This window comes from Mixophyes fleayi, chromosome 4 (assembly GCF_038048845.1).
Source record: "Mixophyes fleayi isolate aMixFle1 chromosome 4, aMixFle1.hap1, whole genome shotgun sequence".
Classification (NCBI taxonomy): Eukaryota; Metazoa; Chordata; class Amphibia; order Anura; family Limnodynastidae; genus Mixophyes; species Mixophyes fleayi.
Window position 1 is genome coordinate 191,988,515 of NC_134405.1, and position 13,559 is coordinate 192,002,073.

Consider the following 13,559-nt stretch of genomic DNA (forward strand, 5'->3'; position numbering starts at 1 on the left):
TATATATATTGCTCTCTGGAATCCACTTACAGTCTCTTTGACTACAGACATCAGGATTGAACGTCTGTAAGCTGGATCCAGCAGGATAATTTGTGTCTAATTAACTGAGTTCCCAACCATGTTGTGCCAAATCCCCTGTGCCTCCTCAAACACTAACCAAATTTTATGGCCCTTTCCTGATCTTAATTAAACCTTGCTCCCCACAGTGAACTATATCATTTGTGCTGGTTCTAGCCGTGTATTCCTTGGGAGATTCTGGACTACCCATGCCATGTGTACATTAAAAGGTGCCTCCCTAAAATTTGAAAAAAATGCTGCGTCCTTTGCCTCAACTTGAAGGGCCAAAATCATCAATATTACAACTTGGCATATAACAGCAGTACATACCTGCCACCTGTGCTGCACCAGCAATTAACCATGACTTTCCAAATGTGTTAAGTGTGGTATTTAACAATAAGCCAGCAGTCACTTGGCGACACTTCTGCCCTGCTCTTTCTTTATTCTCCTAGCATGCCAACTTTGCTCCTGACATCCGATGAAACAGAGACTTTCCACTTGCCAACTTCTGAAGTTTTCCTTGCCTGCAAAAAACATTGACAGCCAACAATAACATGTCAATTGCAATAGCTCCCTACTCATCACGCTGTTAATTACTCTAGCAAGCCTTCCTTTCTGTTTGTCTTAAAACCAATGCCTTGTTGTCCTCAGGATTCCATCTTCAAGGCAGACCTAATGGATTATTCCTGATGACTTACATATTAGTGTTCAGAGTATCATCAAATAGTAACTGATTGTAATTGAGAAACAGGGTTGATAGCTGCAATTCTATATTTCTTGATGACTGCTCATGCTATCAACTAATTACCAAACTAATGGGCTCAACCACCTTCATTTTCTTCCTGTGAGCAAAAGGATGGGAAATCTGCGCTTCCTAATGTATAGTATTTGTGCCGCCACAGGAAAAGTGTAGGGAGAATGGTCCCAATCTCCAAAAGGTTAAGGTTGTAGAGCATGGAATGGTTGTAAGTCATTCAGTTGAGAAATAATAGATGGGAGGTAACAGAGGTTCCTGCAAACAGATTTCTAATTTTCTACGCAAATAGTAAGAGTACTCATTTCATATTAATTTTATTAACGGAACTACAGATTAACTTTTCAACTTGGATTTATACAATTGACACATTATCCTGCATACAAACTAATTGACTCTCGCAATTCAAAGGAACTCCTGGAGAGAACCCGTTTACAGGATTATTAACTGCGTCTGAACTGTGTACAGCCAAGTTAGTTAACTCATTTCCACCATCTATTATTTCTCACCTGAATGACTTACAATCATTCCATGTCTGCATGGTTAAATGCTTTTATTTAAGTCTACTATGCGATGTGCAGTCTGGCCAGACTTTTTTTTTAAAAAAAAAAAATATATGTAAATATATATACAGGGTGAGTCAAAAGTCGCAGTACACCCTTTTATTGCAAAAACTCTAAAGGAATTGGGCCGATAGGCCTATTTCAAGATGGCGCCCATGTTTGGTACATACCGTAAAAGATAGACCACGTCACCCATACCTTACTGGAGTATTCAGGTTTCCCAATTCCTATATACATTTTAGAAATAAAAGGGTGTACTGCGACTTTTGACTCACCCTGTATATATATATATATATATATATATATATATATATATATATATATGTAGTCAATATTATATCTGTTCAAAAAAATGATTTGATTTTGCACCGTCCGCAGCTCTCACACTTCCGTCACCTTTGAGTACAACCTACGTACTACAGTAACATTCTCACATATCTAATACCTTTGGTAATTAAGACATTGCGCCTGGGAGTTCCTACAACTATTCATTTTCTTCCTAGCTCTCAGGCCTGTCCTTTCTGGCTCTTAAAGGGTAGAATTATGTTCTGAGCTCTCTGATTTCTGCTACAATCTACAGTCGTTGTAGCAGTAATCCATATATGGCTACTCTGTTATAGCCAACAGACTGTGCAATGATGTCTTTCCAGGATTCAGACCTGGGATAATATAATGGATTGTCCACTAAATCATGGAGACCCCTATCTAGTTCTATATTTATATGTGTCTATGCCCCCGGATGTGACGCTGCTCACCTCCCTCTCTCCTTTCTTAACACACCTATGCAGGGCTTCTGACACACAATTAACAGTCTCTCCCCCTACAGAGGTAATCTAATGGGTCTTGGCTGATGGCTGCTCATGCAATCAAATAATTACCAAACTACTTGGTTTATCCTGCTTTATTTTCTTTCTTGCCCCCACACCTTTCCTGGTGGGATTAGGTCCTGAGCACCCTGATTTCAAGTACCTTTTACAGTCATTGCAACAGTACTCCATACATGGCTACTCTCTTGGGCCCAGAAGACCGTTGTCACTATGTCTCTCCAAGATTCAGACTTTGTGTAAAACAAAGGATTGTCCACTAAATCATGGATTTCCTCTGCTCACACCCCTATCTGGTGTTAACAATGCCCCAAGTGCTAAAACTCCTACTGAACTTGCCAAAGCTTGGGAGCATGATACTCCATTTACAGGAAACAACCATGCTAGCAACTGCTCCGGCCCTTTTTCTTTGACCTCAGCTTTCACGGCCTCCATAGGTGCCTCCTAGGCAGCTTCTGAACTCATTGCCATTTCCTCTCTCTAGAACACTTATGCTGTACCTGAAAAGACAAACACTGTGAATTGCTCACCAGAGGCTGCTGTTACCTCTGAGTCTTCTACTGGAAAGAGGAGGAGGTGTGTTCCTTTTTATTTTTCTATGTGCCTATGACCGAGGATGTGACACTGCTCACCTCCTACTCTTCCTCGTCCATCCTTAACCCACCTATGCAGGGCTTCTGAATCCCAGTTAACAATCACTCCCCCTACAGTGGTAATCTCGTTGTCCTTCAAAACCAATGAGATGACTCGTGCTAGGTTGTCAGATACTTTCTGTATGTTTATACTTTCCCCAGCTACAGTAGTTTGGATTAGCATATGTATATTATGTCTGTATAAGTTACAAGAATATTTAAGTGTTTAGTGTGCAATATACTGTACATTCAGATATGTTATAAGCACATAAGACCTCATTTAGAGTGCATCCACCTCTGTAAAACCATGTTGCACTGCAGGGTTGAAATGTAAATGTTGGGAAGCGGTGCTAGCTTAGTTCCAGATCACAGTGCAAAAATTAAGCTGCCCAGTATTTTATGTGGTGCTTTCTGCTCAGTATCATCATCATTTATTTATATAGCACCACCAATTCCACAGTGCTGCACAAAGAATATTTGATATTCACATTAGTCCCTGTCTCATTGGAGCTTATAGTCTAAATTCCCTAACACAGACAGACACACACAGACTAGAGTTAATTTTGTCACAGCAGCAGCAGGTCAACGATTTATCATAATAGAATAAACATTGTCATTTCTTGATTAGTGTTTCTATGTAATTGTGTGAATATTTTATATATATATATATATATATATATATATATATATATATATATATATATATATAGGAAACTATATATTTCTAATGAAAATGTTTCTGTGTCCAATATGATATATAGATATTATCATTGATGCCTAATATACATGATGTAAAATGAAATGTTTGATGGAGACAAAGATTGGCAATATATGGATAGGGATGCTGAGGATATCTTGTTGTTAACAAAGTAGTTTTGCTGATTCCAGACTGCTCTTTCTTATTCTCATTAGAATAGCACATTTCTTCCCAAAATATTTGACAAATCTGGCATGCCTGCTGAGCCAAATCAACTGTCAAATTTATGTGCCGCTAGAACGGTACACTCTAAAGAAAATGGTACTTTGTGTAATGTGTGCTTTGTGCCTAGAGGGATAGATTGTTCTTGAATAAAGGTAAAGGAAAAAAGCATAAATTCTCAATTTTAAATGCCCGGTCTTTCACACCTGTGTGTAAGGTTTATCTTTATGTAAGACTTCAGTATCCTAAGGGCAGAATACAATAGACTGCATTGTGCAGTCTCAGAATTATCACCATGCAAGAAATTACTGTAGACATTTGGAGCATTCAATAATACTATTTGATAAATTGGGAAACAAAATGTTCATAGCTCCACCGTTAGCATTTGAGCTGATAAAATTCAGCTCATGTATCACATTTCCAGCAGTTGTGTTGGAAGTCCACAAGACATTTGTGGTGGACCGTGGATGTCATCCTCCTCCTTCCACACACCTCATGTAATTATTAAAGAATATTTTAACATACATAATTTTACTCTTTCAGCCACCTTAAGCAAAGTTCCACACCTCCTTCAACACCACAGACAGACACCAGTACATCTACCACTCTTCTTGCCCTGCATGTTGATAGGTCTCTGTAATCATGGTCCGCTTCCCCTTCAGCTGGTTAATTGTGTTAACCAATCAGATACGTCTGCTATAGAGAAGTGTGATACCGCGGACCTACAGGATTCTGTAGCTTGCGGGGTCACACCTCCAGAGGCTGCACATGCAACACTCACCACTGTGTTTTGTTTTTAATGAAATCAATTAAAAATAATTATTGCACATAAATGATAATTAGTAATTTACAAAGAGGTGTGACCAGGCAAAGAAAACAATAAAAATGAAACCTACTGGACCCATTAAATTAGTTTGCACAGCAGTAATGCTATAGATCACACCACATTTTCATGTTCTAAGTCTTAAATTTAAGATTTAAACTTCTTTGGAGATTGTTGTTATTGCCCTTGAGAAACACTAGCACCGTGGTTGTCAGCTCATCCATTTAATTACTGATATGTAATTACACGGGTTCTGTGGGACATCAAAACCAGGTAAGATACCGACTGATTCCAATCAGCCACATAAGCTGCATAATTTCTCTGCAATTAAATGTATTCATTGGCAACCATTAATTCATATTTTCAAGGTTTAACACCTGCTTATTTAAAGCCTCAAACATTTTCAATATATCTTTCACTGTAAGGTATATAAGATTTTGTCATTTACAGCAAATCTGGAACCCAAAACCCATAGGAGTGCTTCTTAGTCACAGTCTATAATACTATAGTTGCATGTGCAGCAAAAGGGTAAACTCTCCCCTGTCCCACGAATTGATTGCCAGTATAAAGTTAATGCCCAACATTGTCCCTGCACACATTCTGAAAGACATAGGTGACTAACCATCATTGTATGAGCAACCACACTCAGGGGCCAAGGGAGGAATATTATGAGACTCCAGATTCATGCTGACTGGAAAATATATTCTAGTGGAATGAGGACTTGCGGCTCCTGCTAGGTGAACTATATCCTTCTTATGCATTTCAGGAGCATTTGTCCTCCTCTGTACTACTGCAGCTATAAGTTAGAAGACAATGGGGTTATGGTATGAAAGCTCATAGTCAGAATAAAAAAGCCTAATACAAATTCTTTATTGTGTAAATATGACAACCAAATGCATAATTGTGTTTTATGAAAATGTTGTTTTTAGCAGCCTTTAAACTGTTGTTATAAACAGTAACTTATATGTTTTAAGGTAAACAATAATAACCATGTCACTGTTTTGTATTGTTTGGCATGTGTTTTGAGTCAGTTCTAAAAATGTCATTACTTTTGTTGCTTTTTTGAAAACATATCTACTTTTGCTTAACAACTTCTCATTTGAAAGTTGTATTGTTTGACATGCTTTTTATTTGCCTTACATTCTCACTAAAACTTGTAATTTTTGTCTTTCTAATAGTACTAGCAAAAGCGGTTTAAGGGCTCGTTCAAATCCATGTCTTCACTTTTTAAATCCAACTAAATGCATCGAAAAGAGAAAATTGTCATTCATTAAAAATAATTGAACAGACAAAAACATGTGAAACACATCTAAAATAATGGGGTAAAAACAAATGAAGTGCATTTAAATTTCATAGATGTTCCTGAGCCCCTATATGTAGAGCAGGGTGGACATTCAGGCTTATATGATGTTTAGTTTGGCTTCACCAGAACTCAGGTAATTACATATCTTTCCTCACTCTTTTCGGAAAGACACAGTATCAGATAACACAAGTGACCAATTAGCCCAACACTGATACTCCTACCATAACTTTAATGGTGTGAAATAAAGTTTATATTTTAGTAAATGACTCCCAATAAGCTTCGGGAAATATGTTTTTTTACAAAAGGGAGATGGGGACCTCTTAACACATATGGAAAAAAACTGTGTCATTTTCCTGCCTTATATTCAATGAAACCATACAGTCCTTACTGAAATCATTAGCATACTAACTGGTCATACACCAACAGCTTTTTTGAACCAATGAAACCACATCTTTCTGAAACCTGCTGTAATAAAGCCAGAATGGTTATTGGGCTGCACCCACTCTATGAAATTCCTTCCCTCTCACAATAAGAATTTCCTCTGGTCTACAAACTTTCAAGTGTTCTCTGAAAACCCACCTCTTCAGACAAGCTTATAATATTTCTCAACCACCCTCTTAACCTCACTAGGTTACCCTATTACCACCCGTTACACAATCCACAAAAGACAACAACCCTCTGACAAACATTGCTGCGTTACTGGATCATATAGCATACGAATCCCTTTATGTTTTTCATTTTTTTTTTTACCTTTGCAGTCTGGCTGGATCGAAATGCAATATGTAGCCTTAACCTCATGTATTTAACTCCCATTGTCCCATAGATTGTAAGCTTGCAAACAGGGCTCTCTCACCTCTTTATCTGTTTAACCAGTTTGTCTATTACTGTGTTTGTCCCCAATTGTAAAGCGCTATGGAATATGTTGGCACTATATATATAAATGATGATGATGGATAAAGGCATTATTCTAATCTGGTGGGTCCACTGCACGTCACAGGTCTATGAAATATCAAAACATTTTGTTGTGCTAATAACATTCCAGAATAAAGCACATAATTGAATTCAACAACGCCTCCAGTTCTTTATGTTTGCCAGATTTGAGTAGTGCAAACATAATTTTTGGTAGAGCCCTAGATATTAAAATGCTGCCATATGTACAGTGCTGTAGCTGTACATAAGAATGAAGGGTATTTTTTCTGTAATCACTGTATTTGTATTATGGGTACTTAGGCTACAGCACAAACTTCCAATTGATTATTTCACACCTGCAAATCAACTCATGGTTTAGTGGATTAAGTTCAATTTTACATTCAAGCCTTTGCCAGAACTAATAATGAGCTATTTCATTACTTTCATACTAAAGCATTGCAAGCTTACCTGGCATTATGAGTTCTGATTTTATTCCAATATTTATTTTTTTGCCACTGTGCTGACTCCAGTTGAATGGGTTATATGCTGGCTTTGCTTGAAGTACAATATTGTGATGCATTAGGTTCAGGGAAGTGTTTAGAGTTCATGCTGCCCTAAAAACATGTTTATCACTCAGTGCTAAATCAATAGATTCACTCTTTTTTTTTTTTTTTTCTCTTTACTCCAGTGTAATACAATCATGATAACAATTAGGAAGTGACCCAACAGTGTATTAATTATTGTGAAATCCATCCGGTGTCTGCATACAGTACACACAGTCTGCCAAATAGCTAGTGCTGCATATGTACTATATGCAGTTTATATTGAGACCAAATTGTGCCTTAAATAGCAGGTTTGTGACCCTCTTTTTTAAATTCCAAAAAGCCCAGCACACATTATGTCAGCTGTACCCAGAAACCGAATTAGACCACCATTGCTGCCATATTGTTATACCATTGCTGCCTCATAATTTGTTATGCCAATACTGTGCTCTAATTCAATAGATCAACAGTTCCCTAAATGTCCACAAATTGACTACACTGTTGTTGCTAACTCTGATTTCACTCTGTGATCTCCTTACTGTAATCTTCTCTCCTATCTGTACTTTCATTCACTGTTCCTTATTTGCACTTTCTAAGTCACTAAAGGGCAAATTTATCAAGCTGCAGGTTTGAAAAAGGGGAGATGTTGCCTATAGCAACCAATCAGATTCTAGTTCTCGTTTATTTAGTACATTTTACATAATGACAGCTACAATCTGATTGGTTGCTAGCCAGCATCTCCACTTTTTCAAACAAGCAGCTTGATAAATTTACCCCAAAGTCTCTCTCCTTGGTGCTTTACCTCTTAGCGCTATATCACTCAAATTCCTCCCTCATGTTACCGCTATGTCTATTATTTGCCTCAGCTCAAACTAGATTCCCTGCCTGTCTGGTACTCAACCTGTAAAATGTATTTATGTTTAAAATTCCTCTCTTAATAAAATCTGCAATATTACACTTACTGAAATATATTGTTTAAGTTGTTTGAATAACTGTCACATTTCTATGTCTGAATCTCCTCTGTCTACAGTTTTTTTTTCCTGTTATATCTCTCTAATGGATCTATTTATTATTGTGTGGTGATAAAGCTGATTTTTATTGCTGCTTACTACGGTAATAAAATATCACCTATAGTTGTAATTTATCAATAAAATAATGCCAAAGCATTCAGCGATACTGGTCTAGAGCAGTAAGAATTACCTTATCGCTTTACCGAGTCAGAGGATATATTTGCATGTGTGACCCAACTAGCATATATCTATGCATTGGTGATTTTTGCAGGGCACGTAGTTTACCTGTTTAGCTAGCCCTCTCGTGCAAATGGAAAGTTTACGTTGTAAGACCTATTTTCAAATTTGTCCTTTATTGGAGCTAATTTGCATTCAATAAGACAAATAGAAATGTAAACTTCAGAAAACAACTGGTAAATAAATGTAACATTCTGCATGACAAAAAGCTTAAAACACACCGACAACTATCCTATTTTACACATTGGGACTATTTTTCTTTTACATATCTCACATTTATGTGTGCGAGTTTTGTCCCATTGTTTGTGTGCATAAAAAAAGAATACAAACATGAAGTGTGCCTTAAAGATACAAAAGCCTTTGCACTGAAATTATTCTCCAACTTACAGTCTCAAGTCCTTTGGGATAGTCCATTCTGCCCACTAACCTGGGAACACCTGCCAAAACGTGCTTTCTCCATTTAAATATCTTGTCCCGTAACATGAATTCTCATAGCAAGCTTAAAAAATTCCTCAACCACCCTCTTAACCTACCTAGGTTACCCTAATACCACTTTTTGCACAGTTCACACAAGAGAACAACCCTTTCACCAACATTGACTGGACTGAATCATATAGCCCACTAAGCACTTTTTACCTTTGCAATCTGGCTAGATCAATATGCAATATGTAGCACTTAACCTCATGTTTCAGGGCCTTCTTACCTATTTGTCTGTCTATATTACCCAGTATTGTTTTTGTTACTGTTTAATTACTGTGTTTGTTGCCAATTGTAATGCGCTACAGACTTTGCTGGCGCTATGATTTTTCTATGTGAATTAAATATATGGGGCGCATGAGTAAGCCTAGACATCATTCAGCAAGGAATGCCCCAGTCAACTCTGCACCTCCAATCAGAAAATGTAAAGTTTGCCCTTCTTGCACACCTCATCCTCATCATCTTGGTGCACTAGTTCATGCGTTTTCTGTATAAATGGACAGTTGTTCAAAATTGGGTACTTGATATGACAAAACAGCATTACTATGCTGTGTGCTTTTCAATTCGTTATGTATCACTGTTCAACTGACCATAAATGGCAATGTGACCAAGCCGTTGCAAATAACTATGTCTAGGATGAACTTCATATCTAACATGAATGTAATAATGATGTATTTTATTATAATCGTTTGACATTGCAATATTAGCAATTGGGACACGATGGATGTCATTATTGAATTAAGAAGCTGTTATTAAATGTATTTGGCTGATTAGGGTCCCAGGTAAAACTATCAAATTTCTTATGATTGAAGTGTCACCTGCAGCTACAGTTATGCTAAAGCACAGGTATATCCTTCTAGGAAGATTTGAAAATCAAGAGTGTGCTTTGAAGTCCACAAAAAGGGCAGTTATAACATTTCTAGGACTTGCTTTGACAAACCACCATATTCTGTTTCTTGCATTAAAATTAGATATGCTGTGAAGTGGGAAAGTACTGTGACCATCACTGAGGACATACATTCTGCCTACCGAATTCAGTAATCTGAACAGCTTTGATACTTCAAATACACACAACAAAAAACCTGTAGGGTTTATCAGAAAAAAGATCCATCACAATAGATTCAATTGAAATTCTAGCACAGTAAGAAGTTCATTTTGATCTGTTCATTGGCAGCGTAAAAGCTTTCAAATTGTGATTTTTTTTTTTAATGTAGCAGAATCTATTCTTTTGCTGTGTTATGCTATTTTCAGCAGCTTTACTATAAATGATATTGACAGCATGAAACATCTTTGGACATTGTACATAAGATGTCTTCCTTCCAAACTGCTGTATAGTATATTGTGACTGTACCACAGCATAAACTCAACTGACCCCTCTACATTGTGGTTTTAATACAATCCATTGCAATTAAAACCCATTTTACTAAATTGTAGTTCCAAGTGATGATGTATATTGCTGGGATACCACAGTATAAACAAATTATATATTATGTTAGACAGTGTTTTATTATTTTCTCTGGCAGCTGTTCCTGCTGCTATACTACACTAACAGGTTATGTTACTTAGTATTCTAAGAGCTCCCTGGCTTGAAGATACTATTTCTTTAAAAAAAAACTTTAAAACTGACAAAATGCCTCCCCTATGGCTTATATAATCACCCTCTTAATATATTATAAGCCTGGGCTTATTTTTATTTAGGTGGAAGCAAGTAGTGTGGGGGTGCCCTCGTAGCAGTGATAATAGACACTTAGTAGAAAAGGGGCAAAAAAAGAGAAGACTCAATAAGTTTGTACATTACAAACATTTTCAAAAGGAATCAGTAAATTCCATTGTAAGACCCATCAGCAAAGGAGACTTTATGGCATCCATAGAGCTTACTTTCATGTTCCTTTAGCGATACAGCGCAGGGAATTTCTCAGATTCTGGATAATGGGGCTTAATTTTCAGTTTACATGCCTGGACTTATGAGAGTTTGGACTGGTGAGATTCCTGAGAACTTTCACCAAGGTATAAGTAACATTGGTAGCAGAAGATATGGCAATATCAGAAAGAATAGTCAACCTCAGCACAGCCCAGGTAATATGTTTTTTACAACAACATCGGTGGATGATGAACAAGAAAAAAAGTAATCTAAAACCAACAAAGCAGATGAGATTTCTGGGAGTCCAAATAGACACCATGTGAAACAAAATATCATTGTTAAAAGAAAGATGTGCCACATTTTTATATCTGGCAAGGCAAGTACAGATTCATTATCAGATAACAATAAGGAAAGGGCTACAGCTTGTGAGAAAAGTTTCTTTAGCAATAGGAGTAGTCCTGTGGGCAATTTGGCACATAAGGGATCTCCAACTGGAGCACTTTAAGAAATGTGATCACAAAAAGTTCTCATTGAACTAAACCTTAAACTTGTCAGAAATCACTGATCGATCGCTCAGCTGGAGAGCCAAAAATTAGTGAGGAGGAATGCCGCTTGCAGATCCAGAGTGGTTGATACTGTCAACAGACTCCAGTGCGATTGGATGCAGAGCACATCTTCAAGAAAAAATAGCACAAGATTTGTGGTCACAAAAAGAAAAGAAATGGCATGTAAACATCTTGGAAAAAAAGCGGTTTGAAAAGGAATCCAACATTTCCAGTATCAACTACAGAGAAAACATCTAAGTGAGTATACTCAGAAAACAGAATCCTAGTGGCTTTCATAAATTGTCAGGGAGGAACCAGAAGCAGAGCAATGATAGCAAACAAAGCAAGAATTATGGTTTGGGCATAAAAAAATGTAAAGGCGATACCAGCGTTACATGTAGCAGGCAAACAGAACATACTAGTTGACCATTCCTGTTATTAATAAACAAGTCAAAAACAATGCAGAAGAACCCAGAATTCTTTCAAGAACAGGAAGAATAGAAGCCCTAGCACCTCCATGAATATTCCAACTGGGATAAAAGGAAAAAGCAGTAGAAATAGCTAGGTCTGCTTCTAAAATGAATCCAACTTCAGTGAATGTTACACACATCTTAGGGGCACATGTATCAATTGGTGGTTATCTCAACCCACAGATTTGCAGTCGGTATCTAAAATAGTAATTATATTAAAGGCTAAGTGTCACGGGCACTAGGAGTCTTACCCAGGATTTCACCAGTTGACTATGCTTACCAGAGAGGCGGAGTTTGCACAGCGGTCCTCTGGCAGCAGGGTGAATAGTGGAACGTATGTAACAGCAGATGGAGAGAGGATGACAATGGAAATGATGATAGTCAGTGACTTGCAGCTATACTGATAAATGAGTCAGCGACTTGCATCTATAGTGGAAAGACAGGTTTGAACCACGGAGACCAGGGTGGACGTGAGCAGGTGAAGGAAGGTAACAGGAGAGTCAGTGGTCTGCGTACAGCAAGTTGTACCACTGCTATGGTGAGAAGACTTGCCCAGGTGCAGGTAGGTAGCGGGGAATTCAGTGGTCTGCGTACAGCAAGTTGTACCACTGCTATGGTGAGAAAACTTGTCCAAGTGCAGGTAGGTAGTGGGGAAGTCAGTGGTCTGCGTACAGCAAGTTGTACCACTGCTATGGTGAGGAGTAGTTCAGGTGCAGATGAGTGGAGGCATGCAAAGAGTCAATAATGGTATGAAGACACTGAGAGCACAGAGGAACTTGTTCCAAACAGATATGCAGCGATTACAGCTAATAGTCTATAACGGTATGTATACCGCTGCTGAGTAGAGAGGCTTGCACAGAGTGGATATGCGGGATAATAACTGATAGTCAATCACAAGTATGCATATCACTGCTAAGTAGAGAAGCTTGTTCCAAACAGATATGCAGCGTAACAACAAATAGTCTATAGCGGGTATGGATACCGCTGCAGGGTAGAGAAGCTTGTACTAGGCGGATATGCAAGGTAACAGTTGATAGTCAATAACAAGTAAGCATACTGCTGATGAGTAGAGAAGCTTGTCCACGAGAATATGCAGGCACAGCAGGGATGCTGAACAGCTGTAGCGGGTATGGGAACCGCAGGTGAGCAGGGCAGGTAATCAGAAGCCAGCTGAGGACACGAGCAGGATACAGGAGACTGTAGCGGGTATGGAAACCACCGATGAGTAGCACGGGTAATCAGCAGGAAGCTGAAGACACTAGTAGTACACAGGAGATACCTTCAGAGACTCACAGGGAATGAGACTCAAGATCAGGCAACGAGGTAATGAGCACAGGTGCCTTAAATAGGGAGAGGTGCCTGATCCACCAATGAGATTAAAAGCAAAGGTCATAAGTTCTTGGATGCTGCGCATGCGCAGTGCATCACGATGGCAGGCGGCCGCGGCTCAGGACAGGCGCCGGCAGGAAGGCTAGGGAGCCACGCACCAGCGCAGAGGCACTCACGGTCCGGTGACACTAAGCCCACTGCACTTTACCTTTAATAAAATTGCTGCTTTTAATAATGATGGCAAAACTTGTGAAAATCTGTGGTTTTAGATAACTGCTGATTGATACATTTACCTGTAAGTCTT

At 38.3% G+C, this 13,559-nt stretch overlaps 1 protein-coding gene across 3 annotated transcripts in view; it reads left to right on the forward strand.

Annotated features, from left to right (window-relative positions):
• Positions 1-13,559, forward strand: part of IMMP2L (inner mitochondrial membrane peptidase subunit 2) — a 906,113-nt gene that overhangs the window by 651,535 nt on the left and 241,019 nt on the right. The window lies entirely within an intron of this gene.